This window comes from Macrobrachium nipponense, chromosome 23, assembly GCF_015104395.2.
Source record: "Macrobrachium nipponense isolate FS-2020 chromosome 23, ASM1510439v2, whole genome shotgun sequence".
Taxonomy (NCBI): domain Eukaryota; kingdom Metazoa; phylum Arthropoda; class Malacostraca; order Decapoda; family Palaemonidae; genus Macrobrachium; species Macrobrachium nipponense.
This window is the reverse complement of record NC_061090.1, coordinates 77,760,762-77,773,790: the sequence shown is the minus strand read 5'-3', so window position 1 is coordinate 77,773,790 and position 13,029 is coordinate 77,760,762.

Below are 13,029 nucleotides of genomic sequence, written 5' to 3'. Positions count from 1 at the left end.
TCGATGAACAATCCATGGAGAGTAGCGTCATACGCCCCCTTCCACGACGGTCTCATTTCCATACCGGAATTCGGAACTCGAAGATAGAGGACTTCGAGTTCTTCCCGGAAGACCTCCAGCCTCCGTTCATAGGCTACGCAAGGCTTACAGCTTCAGCCATGGTTCGGGATGATAGGGTACCAAAGGAGACAGTCCTCTATTCACGAGACCAGGCTCAGAGAGAATGGCTCAGATGTTTAGAGGACATGGATTGTTCTAATACCAGGATACAACCTTTCAAGAGTCCCTTTACCATTTTTCACAATGGATGAGAGTACCCCGCTCCCGTTCCTGACAAAGATCGCGAGGTCTATCATCTTATTACATTTCCTAAGCATTTGAAAAAGGGGAAAAGAGACTAAACATCCATCCCTGTTCAATATCATAGCGAAGAGATGTATGAAAGGACGTCCCTCTAAAGTCTCCATAACTCTCAACATACTTCTAAAGAAAGATTCCACTCGGAAGTCAGTGTTGCTGCCGTCGATCGAGACGATTCGTACGGACTTTTGCAATCCTGTAACGAACCTCTAGAGGATCGTTACATTCTACGTCTGTTGTTATAATAGGCTCTTTCTCGTAAACCCGAACAGGGACCGAGAGAAGATACTTCCTAAGATATGAGAGAGCTGTGGAAGATCAGAGTTGATATGGACCACTGATTCCAAAAACTCGTTTCAGGACTGGAGGGACGACAGAATTGCTTCCACTTCTTTCAGATTATGATCCAGGACATCTGAAACCCTCTCCAGATGTCCGGCACCTTCTTTCTATCACCTCAAGTGATACTTAACGCACCGAGAGATGTTCAGAATCATTCCTAGATCTTTAATAAAATTTCAGTTTCCCGGTAGGAAAAAACTGTAGAGGTCTGAATTGCAGTCTATTCAGGGAAACAAACTTCTTTAGGAAGGAAATGGTCCCCATGCAGCAAATCATCCATTCCCTCACACAGTATGTTTACTTCTTCCCTAAAAAGGCTGCGCTTTGCCTAAGCAGGAGAGCATATATAGTGAAATGTTGCGGTAGACTCGTAGTCCTATACCGTGCGGTAACGAGCACCGAAAGGAGTAAGAGATATCTCTGAGAACATAGTAAGGCAAAAACGAATGCAATGTTTATTCATTCATGTAAGAAATCCCTCAATCTTAGGCTAAAGTCCGTGATTGTAGGGCAGAGATACAGTTAGTCAGTCAATCCCGCAGGAGAGAGAGAGACGTAACCTGCCAGCACAGAGATACAGTTAGTCAGTCAATCCCGCAAGAGAGAAGGACGTAACCTACCGCGCATGACAGCGAACGAGCTGGTACTGCCTCGTTTGGACTGGCGGAGAGGACAGTGACAGCAGCAGCTTACGATCGTCGTCTCTTAACTTTATGCCTGGGTTGCCAGCTACCCTATTCTACGAAGAAATAGGTCCGTAATTTTTAGCATAAAGAGACTCTCAAGCTGGTATAATTTAAGCGAAACAGAAAACGCTAAATATATAGATGCGTTTGTGTCGTCATAACACTACCATACAACGGTAAAAGATAAATCGGAAACTCCTGGAAGGCTGCAGGGAGTAATGATTAAATGTCCTTTAAATTAATAGACAATAGACCTCTCGGTTGCCATCCGAAGAGGTAACTACAGCAAGCTTATATGACTTGACCGCCAACCAGTAGTAAAATAACGCAAGGCAAAATATGATATTATATTTGCAATAAAGTTTTTTCATACTTACCTGGCAGACACATATACTATAGCTGAATTCGGAAATACAGCTACATACATATCTGACAGGCAAGTTTCATAAACAAACTCAAGAGAATTTTGAAGCGGACAGTTCAAGCTTCTTATGTTATTGGACATAAGCGTTCATTGACGTAGTCTACAAGTCTATTTCTTGTACGAGTCTGCGAATGATGAATGAGAGCTCTTCCGAATCTTGTCAATAAGAGCTTATCCGCTTACGCAATATAAAGTTAATGAGAAGTTTGTCAATGAGAACTAACCCATTTACGGGACAAAGAGATAATTTGTCAATGAGGGGATACCCACTTACTTGACAAAACGATAGTATATTGTCAATGGGGGAAATTCACTGAATTGACAAAACGTAATCCAGGAAGTCGAGCATTTTATTTTCGATTCCCGTCTCAAAACGAGGAATGGGGCAAGAATCCTGTTAAGAGACGGCTTACGACAGGTAGAACGACGATGTTCAATTCGGCAGCGTAAGTCCCGACTAGGAACTAACAAAATCTATCATCTGAAAAAGCCCTTTCAGAAGGGCTCAAAAAGCTTGCAAAATTATCCTGGGAAGAGGAAGAAACTCTCCAACCAGCTTCCTCTCCCGTATCAAAATTTATTGGCAGTATGGCAAAGGAAGTCCTGTCTTGCGCTTTCCTCCTTTTGATGAGTGCCTTTGCAAGAATCCTACTGAACGTTGCCGAGAGTCCTGACGTGCAGGACGTCGAGCTTTTACATAACCCATAGCTGCCTTACCGCAAAGTCTTGACTGCGGTAGAGCAAAAGAGATCTTTCCTTGAGCTTTCCATAACTCCATCCAATCCTGGACTTTACGAAAAGCAATATTACTGACAAAGACCTCTATAATTCACGAAACCCGTGGTCTTGCTGGGTTTCAAAAACGAAGTTGCCTTTTCACTTTAAGCTTCCTCCGAAGCACTGCTTACTTCACATTCTTCGCAGGCGATGTAGAAGGATCACCGAAGTTAGGTAAAAACTGTTTAGGCCCAAATCAGCTTGAACTTCAACAGACGTTCGCCAGGCGACACACCCTGCGTTCGCGCCGGCTACGGCGACCACTGACCTAGGCAGTTGCGCACGCTCGGCGTCCACGTGACTAGCAGCGACACGCTCGGCGTCCATTGGCGAGCAGCGAGCACTCTCGGCGCGCGCATCTGGCGTCCACTGGCGAGCAGCGAGCACTCTCCGGCGCGCCGCTCGCGCTCGGTATCCCACTGGCCGTGCGCTCGGCCTCGGCGTCTACTGGTGCGCGCTTGGCGTGCACCGCCGCGCGTGCGCCTGGCGTCCATCCGAACGTCCCGTCCAAGCCTGAGCGTCAAAAAAAAAAAGCGTGCAGAAAAGCGTCACGCTCCTGACAGGCGTCAATGCAAGCGAAACTGCCTTCAGGGAAGAGCATTAGACATCTCGGAGAGAAAACCGACTGCACGAAGCAGTCTCAGGTGAAGGGTTGATCGTGTGAGAATACGCGGGGCGAGGGAACGCCTTCTTATTCTCACAGCAACAAAGCTAGGACGTCCGCGCTCAAAAGCGTCCTGCTAATATGTGCAACGCATGACGAGAGAGAGAGAGAGGACGTGAAACGTCCTCTTCTATAAAGCTTCTATTTAGAGGGCGCGAGTCCTTCCGAAAGCTCCAAACCCTGCGCAGGGAGGACGCTTCGGAGGACGAGAAGGAATCCTTCAGGATTCGTGGCACGCACTTTTTGGCAGCCTGGGAGGTAACTTCAGGTCTGCCGAAGGCACGTCAGATCGGTGGGAGTTCCTCGTAACCCTCCTTCGGCTTTCGACATGCTCTCTCCCTGTTCCCTGGGAGTCAAGCAGAGGTCCCGGCCTAGAGGCGAAATAAGGCCGATCTGACGCACCCTCCACTACACAAGGGGCACTGTCACTGCACTTAGCCACTTCACTTTTGCTCTCCAAAGCCAGCACTTTCGATTCTAAGTTACGAATCGATAGAGTATCAGAGAAAGGTCAATACCCTCTACAGAAACTGTTTAGGGCCCGAAGGCAACATTACAGGGTTAGGAGTAACAAACTACAGAAGTAGCACTTTTCACCACAATGATAGGAGAGCGAGCACCTTAGATTCCAAGATAACAGATGGAATCTATAACGTAAAAGGGCATTTAACCTCAGCGAGACATATTTATAGCCCGTAGGCCATACTTAACAGGGTTAGGGCAAAAAATAGTCTACAGGTAGGTTAGCCTACCCTGACTTTGTTTACTGATTAATTGCGTACATATGAATCATACGTCTTCCTTATGGAATTAGACAAAGTCTCACACTCCTTACATGACAAATCTCAACAAAGAAGCAAGACACCTAGCCCTCGTGCATATCGAGTGCGGAACTACCGAAGCTTTCGGTAGCCACACCCTATCTTAGCAGACAACACCCTCTGAAACTAGCCTAACTAGATTCAGATATACAAAAATGAATCATATTCAAAACAATTTAAGATAGCGTATGCCTAGCCACAAATCCAAGTCAATAAATCAAAAGACAATTAGGATATTTAGCGGCCATGAAGTTTCCAAAATCCTAAGACGGAGGTACTGAAAACAGGTGTTTCCAGCACCGGCGACAGAAAAATTATGAATAGAAAATGGGACTGGTTCCTGATACCCGCCTCCCAGCGGCGGGAATGGGTACTAACCACCTGGCCGACCACTGTGTGTGCCGGAAGTTTTTGAATTTCTGTCGGACTTCAGAAAATACAGCTATATATATATCTGACAGGTAAGTTTCATGAACAAAAATACAATTTCAAGCAAGATTTTACATGGCCACAATGCTGACCATTAAAAATGTAACTTGTTAATTCACCATGTCCAAACCCTTGGCCTAGAGCAATCCTAGTAAAAAGACAAAAAAGAAAAGACCCTATCAAAATTTCCTTTTATCTTTTTTGTTCATTATCTGAACAATCCTAATAAAATTACAAAAAAGAAAAGACCCTATCACAATTTCCTTTTATCTTTTTTGTTCATTCTCCATTATGCAACCTTTGAAAAGCTATTCAGCTCCTACATGCCAAGTTGGTTACACCACAACAATTTGACTGGATTACTTTTTAGGTAGACAAGCTAATAGATTCAAACTTGGTACCCTTGCATATTATGTAGTAAGGAAGAACAATTTAAAAGGTAATTTTTTGCAAAGATGTAACAACCACAATGAATATCTTGTACACACTCAATTATTTGCTCTATACACAGCCTACTGAGCTATGAAATAAGGCCTGGGGCTGGGGCAACAGTAATGAATTGTTTATGGTCCCCTACCTCTTCAGCAGTTCTTCCACTGAATTCTCTACCCAGCATCACAAATTTTCAAAGTAAATTGTATTTCCTAACTATACAAACCTGAGGTCCTTTATAATAGGAATTGCTTACAGCGAAGCTGGAACAAGGCTGTTAAAACTCCTGAACAAGGTGGTTAGGCAGTCACTACCTTCTAGTAGAGGGTCTCCTGGATGTAACATTCCACTTTGCCTTTCAGCCAAGGTTTCAGATTGAGGAGTGGCATGAGATGGGCATTAGTGTAAAGGGCCTCAGGTTTGTATAGTTAGGAAAAATATAATTCACTTTCAAAAATTGATATTCGTTCCTACACAATATACAAATCTTTGGTCCTTTACAATAAAAAGACTCACTTATTGGAGGGAGAAATCTGTGAGTCTCTAGGACTGACTGGAGTTCAGTACATCTGGGCTGCTACTTCTGGTCGAAAGAGCAAATTGATTGGAGTATATAAGAAATGCGAAATCAAGAGTCAGACTTCTGGGCCTTTTCAAAATGAATGAGGAATCAGAACTCATACAAAAAGGCTGGGAAGAATATTAAGAGACGGAGGCATTACGGCAGAGAACTGAGAAAGGTTTGTCTTTTTGCCAGTCTCCTTCCTCCCCTTGCTAGAGAAAGGATCGGGATTGCTCCCATGATTCTGACAAGAAAAACAGAAAGGAAGCTCGATGTGTAGACTTACCACATCAGGCCCCAGACTAGCAAGTGAAGGTTCGAGTTCTATTCTTAACCGAAGGAAGAGAAGAAGGACAAGGAAGGAGGAGGGGGAGAGGCCAGTCACTCTTGAATCCTTCTCACCTCTAAAACTGCACATCTTAGGCGAGGTGCAAATTTCCTCCTAAAGGAGCCTGGTAAGAAAACACAACTTGTTAAGCACCCACCACAGGTCCAAGGAAAAAAGATTCCAAGGTCTTATGGGCAAACAACTGAAGCTAGAAAGACACAAATGTGGTCCTGATGAGACCACATCTATCTCCCAGTCCAACATATTCTTCAGAATGTGAGGAAAGCTCAAGCCACTAGTACCGTGCGGTCTCGGGAAAAGTACAGGTGACGTCGTTGCCAACTGCAGAGAACCTTCTCCCAATCTCGCAAGACCAGGAAAAAGACGTGTCCTTAGACATTTCTCCCTTGGCGATTCAGTACTGAAGAAATGTTAACAACATCCAAGCTAAGAGTGTTGAGTCTTTGGTAGGCACAGAAACACACCAATAGGACAAAGCAATGAATGATCTAGATCATCAATAGAAAGTCCAATTCACAGTGAATCATGAAGGCTTCGAACCTGTCAACTGGTGCTGAATGCTTCAACATTCGAGACAAAGTCGAGACATGATACCTGCCTTCTGAAAGATGATGTTGAAGACAATCCATGCAAATAGTCTATCCTCTCCACCAATGCTGGAGAGACGAAATGCGGTCTTCAAAAACAAAACTCTGTCTGATGATTCTCGCAAGGGCTTTAGTGCCCTAAACGAGAGCAAAATGCCATCCAGAGGCCTGAGGTCCCTGTGGGGCAAGACAGAGGGAAGTTTCTCATAAATAGTTGAATCTCAACTAAGGAGAAACAATACTATTCATGTGAAAGACTAAGGCGAATGTGGGTCTATGTCCTTCACAATGAATCAGAGAAGTTAACTCAGGATTCAGATCAGAGAAAAAGTCACGTCAATCACACTAACCAGTGAAGGCGTCTCTAATCCCGGGAATGTTACAGAGGAATGAAAGAGTTATTCAGCTATTTCACTCCTGCTCAGCAAGAAAGCCTGTGCTTACAATAAAGGTCTGAGTCTTTTAGCTGTGAAAATACAGGGATTGTACCACCTGAAAAACTGCTTCTTGACCAAAGGTTAGTTCAAGGAGGAACTCTTCTTGTTACCCTGAAAACAGAGTTAGCAGGTCGTGCAAATCAAAGTCTTCCGTCAATCATTTTCAATTTGGGGTGAACCATTACTGGTTGAACACCTTACGAATTAAAAAATGTACTATAAAGAAGAGAAAAACTGTCGAGTTTGTCTGAAAAAATCATTGTGAGTCATCACAGTGGCCCATTGGTCAGTTGCAATGGAGCAAAAGATTTACAGGCTTCTGTTACACCATGGGGTAAACAGAAAGATGATAGTGAGTCTATTGAGACATCTCCATCTGATGATATTCGCAATGGCACGTGCGGAGCATGAGACAAGAACCTTAAATGAGAATCAAATGACAGCCAGAAACCATAGGTCTGTGATGGACGGACAGACAGGTTCATATTAGTAGTTAACCCTCGACAGAGGAAAAACAATACTAAGACAAACAATGTCTCTGTGAGAAAGCAGTACCCTGCTCCTCACTCGACTCCAGAGGCTGAGTTGCTTAGTAGTAGTACTTACATTCAAACTTGGAATGAATTTGGCTTACAGAGTTATCGAGTGCACTAGTTACACTCGAGCACCTGTACGTTAACCAAAACAGGAGGGAGATGAAACCCTCTAGTTTGGTAATAATTGCCGGTTTGATACTTCCTGAGCGATATCCATCCTGAACAGCTTGGGCATCCATCTGGTGAGATCCTAAGACCAAACTGGAAACATGGGCCCTTGCAGCCAAACTCTGGGGAGAAATCTCTGTAGAGTTCCTCTTATTTGCTTCGCCTTTCCTGGTGTAATTGATTACAGGCAGTCCTCGGGTTACGACGGGGGTTCTGTTCTTGAGAAGCGTCGTAAGCCGAAAATCGTCGTAAGCCAGAACATTGTCAAAAATCCTAAGAAAACCTTACTTTTAATGCTTTGAGTGCATTGAAAACTATGTAAACTGCATTCTTATGGCATTTTTCAACAAAAAAAACCTTCAAATATTGATTATTTTGCATTTTTGGTGTCATATTTCATCTGCCAGATGAGCGTTGTAGGCGTCGTAACCCTGGAACATGCGCCGTAACCCTGTAAATAATGTCTGATGAATATACGTAATTGAAAAGCATCGTAACCTCAGAACGTCGTAACCGGAGGACTGTCTGTAATTTGTTAGTTCTTACTGGCATCACAACGACGAGATTATTGATGCCGTATCATTAAAAGAAATTATAAAGGAAAAAGTCAACTAAAAACCTATAAATACCGGCAGTCCCCCGGTTACGACGGATTTGGCTTACAACGTTCCGAGGTTAAGGCGCTTTTTCAATTATATTTGTGGTGCACTACCAAGTTCTGCTTCTATTTTTTACTGCTGAACTTTTTAGCATTTTAACAGCACTAAAGAAAATTGTTACTTTAGAAGGAGATAATTTTACTATTTTTAGTGATTCCAAGAGTGCCTTGGAAGCTTTGACATCTTTTAATCCAGTGCACCCTGTGGTACTGGAAATAACAAGAGTGGCTATTTTTATTAAAACAAAAACAGAAGGCAATTAACTTCTGCTGGGTTCCCTCACATGTTGGCATTGTTGGAAATGAACAAGCCGATGAACTGGCTAAGTCAGGTACATAAAAAAATCCAAGAAGTATAGCAATTCCTTGCTCAGATGACCTAAGAGATGGTGATGGGATTTTCCCATTGCTATCTTGAGGGCAGAACCATCTCCAGGGATCAACCCATTGGAATCCAGGGGGGCCTGGTTTATGGGATGAGACTCCTGGCTTTTTGTCCGGAAGCTCACCAATATGTTTGGAGTGGGGAGTTGGTCCTCATTAGTGGGGGCAGAACTCCCAGCAGGCAGATTGGCCAATACCTGGGCCACTGCAAGCACATTGGTGCTATCCCGAAAGGGTAGGGTATGGGGCAGATCATGGGGAAGCAACTTCTATGTGTGCTGTTGGTGGAGAATGTTGAACCCTGCCTAGTCCGCGATACCTTGGTAGTCTTCCCAAGCAGTAGTTGTGTGTGTATGTTCTTCCCATTTTTTTTTTTTTTTTTTTTTTTTTTTTTCAAATTCCTATGACTAGTCCCTCTAGTACACTGTCCCCTGGACCCCCGACTCTTTGGCACCGTTGACAACCATAGGCTTGGATAAGGACCTCCATTTGCCATCCCCAACCTCTCCCAATGAAAACAACAAAGATTCTTTGATTGTTACAACAAGCCCTTATGTAGTTTAGAACAGAGGAAAGAACAGCAGATTTAATAATAGAAATAGGAATGCTAATCCTGATATTGGAATTTTACTTGGATCTCAAGAACCTGAAACTTATAACAAATATCTTTCTGTTGACCTCTCCTTGGCCCAAGCCTACAGGCTACAACCTCCCAGGATACAAGGAACTGAGGTCATAATCTAAATATTCCTAGTAGTCAAGATAGACTAGTACTTGGTGCCACACCTATCAAAAATAGTACTGATTGCCTTACCCTAACCTATCAGGCTTGGAAATCCTAGTTTAGGGGTCCAAATTCACTGCATTACACAAAGTCACAACTAGCACACACATTTAGGTATCAAATATTTATTGAATCATGGAAAAAATTGAAAAAATGAGCATTTGAGTCTTTCTGCTTCATGAAACAGTGTACACCAAAATAAAAGGAATAAAGGGGGAACGTAAATTAACACAAACATGTCTTAGGGGATATAGACCCTTAGCATTTTGAAAAAATCGTAAAACTCTGCTTCTGTAAACAGATCAACTGATCAATTTTTTTAGGTTTAACAAAAATTTGCTGCTGAAGACCAACAGACCATTCCTAGTTTTACCTGGTTCCTAGCCTAAGTCCACAAACACAGAAAAGGGCCCTATACACTGAACGATTGTATGAATGACTGTCTGAATTATTGTCTGTATCTTTTGCAAGAACATTGTGTATGGGCTTGTCTGAATGCAAAAGTGGGAGGAGTTTCGGGTCTGAACGATCTTGGCGGGAATCTGTCCCGACCAGGTTACTGGCTTGTGACTTAAGTCTGTCATACACAGGTCGTGCAACGTATGTATTTGTCTGCCAATATAACACTAATGCAAGCGTCTCCTCTAGAGATGATGCCACGTCTTCCCTAGACAAAATCTTTGCTCAACTTGAAATTGGTGCAGAGATCATTCATACAGTAGAGAGTGTGTGTGTGTGTGTGTGTGTGTGTGTGTGTGTGTGTGTGGTGTGTGGTGTGTGTGTGTGTGTGTTTGTGTTGATAATGAAAATCGTTCATACAGTCGTTCAGTGTATATGGCCCTTTAGGTACTGCCACAATACACCAGTATTTGAGCAAGGTGCACCTTTTGTTTTTTGTTTTTCTTACAGTCTCTGCTTCTGTAAGCAGATAGGGTAAACAACCGAGTGGACTGGCCAACTCACCGACTACCGCAGTTTTGGCCACCCTCCGAAAAAGTACTTTAACACGTCCTGACACCGGAGATGGTCATCAGTCATGAGTTGTTGATGGTGATAAACAGGAGCTTTAAACAGAGGGTAATGAAAAGTGTGGCCAACACAGTGCACACTACCCCAAAACGTTTTCGAAGTTTTACTTACAACTCCAAGTATTTCGAAGATTGACACCATCTCGATGTTGGCAGAGTTGCTTGTATCAACAAACTTCCCATTTCCTGTGCAAAATCCGCACACCACTTGTAACCATAGACGCTGGGGCACTTTCATCACAACAATCATAAACCCAACCTCTAACCAGTACATCTTTTTGCCTACATTAGTGAAAGTATGAAACTTTTTATTCCCGGGGTCATGGTTTGAACTGAATTCATTTTTACCTTGTAATCGGTAGTTCTATCCTTACTGCCATCACAAATGAAACTCCACAGTGCTTATTTGATTGTTATTATACACATTTTGGTCTTAATTCACTCCACATTGCACTTGAACCACGTTGCTGTTCCTGGTTCCTTATCGCTCACTCCACAAACAGTTACGAGCAGCAGACGACGACGCTGCAAAGTTTTATTCCCTTAATTGTTTACTTTACTCATTATTTAGTTCAACTTTGGTTTGTTATTTAAAAATGTTTAATTCATGTCTATTACCCCTTTATTGCAACCAAATTACCCTGAAAAATTACAGATACTTCTAAAATAGATACAATCCAATGTTTCTAACCTTGTCGTACATCTGGCTGCCAAAAACCATAGCGGAACAGACGACGGATAAGTGGATTATAATTTTTTTTTTTTGCTAGCACTTTTCATTGATTTAAGTCCATATAAGTATTTTGATTTTTTTAAATAACTGTATACCAGAAATAAATGTAACCTTTAATCTTTGCATGCTAAGAATAGCAAAATCATCATTGCCACATTAGTGGAGCTTCTCACATACGTCGATGCATTATTATAAACTTTCCATGAATTCTAGTTGTCATAGTAATACAATAATGATAAAATTGCTTTAATATTTATGTATACATACGTACAATACATTGGCTAATTTCACCAATTTCCACGTTTTGTGTGTAGTCTTATACCCAGTCTGGAGGGTCAACACATACCAATTGGCAACAGAGTGAGAGAGAGAGGAAGGCGATGGAAGGAAGGACAGGGGTGGCGGTGGAGAGGGGGGGGGGGGGGGGGGGGGGCGGGGGGGGGGGTAGGTGGAGCTTTTAACGCATGTTCGTATCCATTTCTGCATAATGGAGTTTATGTCTCTTGGTACAAGGACAAGTGTCGTTATTCTTTACGATTAGTGATTCACGATACCCTTATAAATTCGGCACTGGGTGTAATGCACTAAAGCAAAATCGCGTTCTGATATGAGTGTTCGTTACAGAAATATTGCCAAAAAACATGCTTGCACTGTCTCTGAAACCCATAGTAGGTATGCTGCTTAGTTGTCAATCAAGTTTTTTGTAATCAAGTATTTTTTACAAGCTAGCTACCTGTTGCATAAATTTGTATTTTTCTCAATCAAAACATATACCCCTCAATGCTAACTTTCCTCTTTTAACGACTTTCTGGTCATTTCAAATTCGGCGCCATTAATTTCTTATCGTGCGAAAACAGACAGAGGCACAGGGACTGAAAGCGATTGCGTCACACTATGGCAGTAATCCGGCAGTGAAACATCTTCATATATATATCCAAAAAGTATATAATAAAGATATATATGCGCATTACGATTATAACAATTACATGAGTAGTAGCTGATAACAATCTGCATGAATAACTGGTAAACTGTTCTGCAAGAAAATTGAGTATAACAATTCATCTACAATAGGTACGAAAGTCAAGATGTCATGACATCATAATACAAGACTTAAAAGAACGCTCTAATTCCGAAAAATAATTACTTAAATTTGAGTCAGAATCAAGTTACTTTTTCAATAACGAATATTTTCAAATTAATCATCATAAATATGTAAAATATTGATGTTTTACAATTTATTTAAATAATTATCTAGTGCACGCTTCGTCGTCGTCTTCTACCAAAACAGTAGTTTCCTTAAAAACGTTGTGGTTAGGGACTATGTTCCGATTGTTGTGACAAAAAGTGCCCCAGCATCTGTGGGTACAAGTGGTGTGCAGATTTATCACAAGAAATGGGAAGTTTGTTAACATAAGAGACTCCACAAACATCGAGATGTCGTCAATCTTCTAAGATTTTTCAGCGTAAGTAAAAATTTTGAAAGCATTTTGGTGAGATTTGCACTGGGTTGGCTACCCTTTTCACTACCCTCTGTTTAATGCTTTAAATTTGGCCTTAATTTTTAACTTTAGAGAAAATACTTACTTCGAAAGGAGAGTAGAGGTCTTTAGCTCCGTCTCTCACCAACAACAAGTCGCGACTGATGCCCATCTCCGGTGTCAGGACGCGTTATAGGGTAAAATATCACAGCAGGCCACCTACAATCAACGCTAGCCACCCTCCAAAAAAGTACATTATAACGCGTCCTGACACCGGAGATGGGCATCAGTCGCGACTTCTTGTTGGTGAAAAAACGGAGCTAAAGACCTCTACTCTCCTTTCGAAGTAAGTATTTTCTCCAAAGTTAGAAATTAAGGCCAAATTTTAAG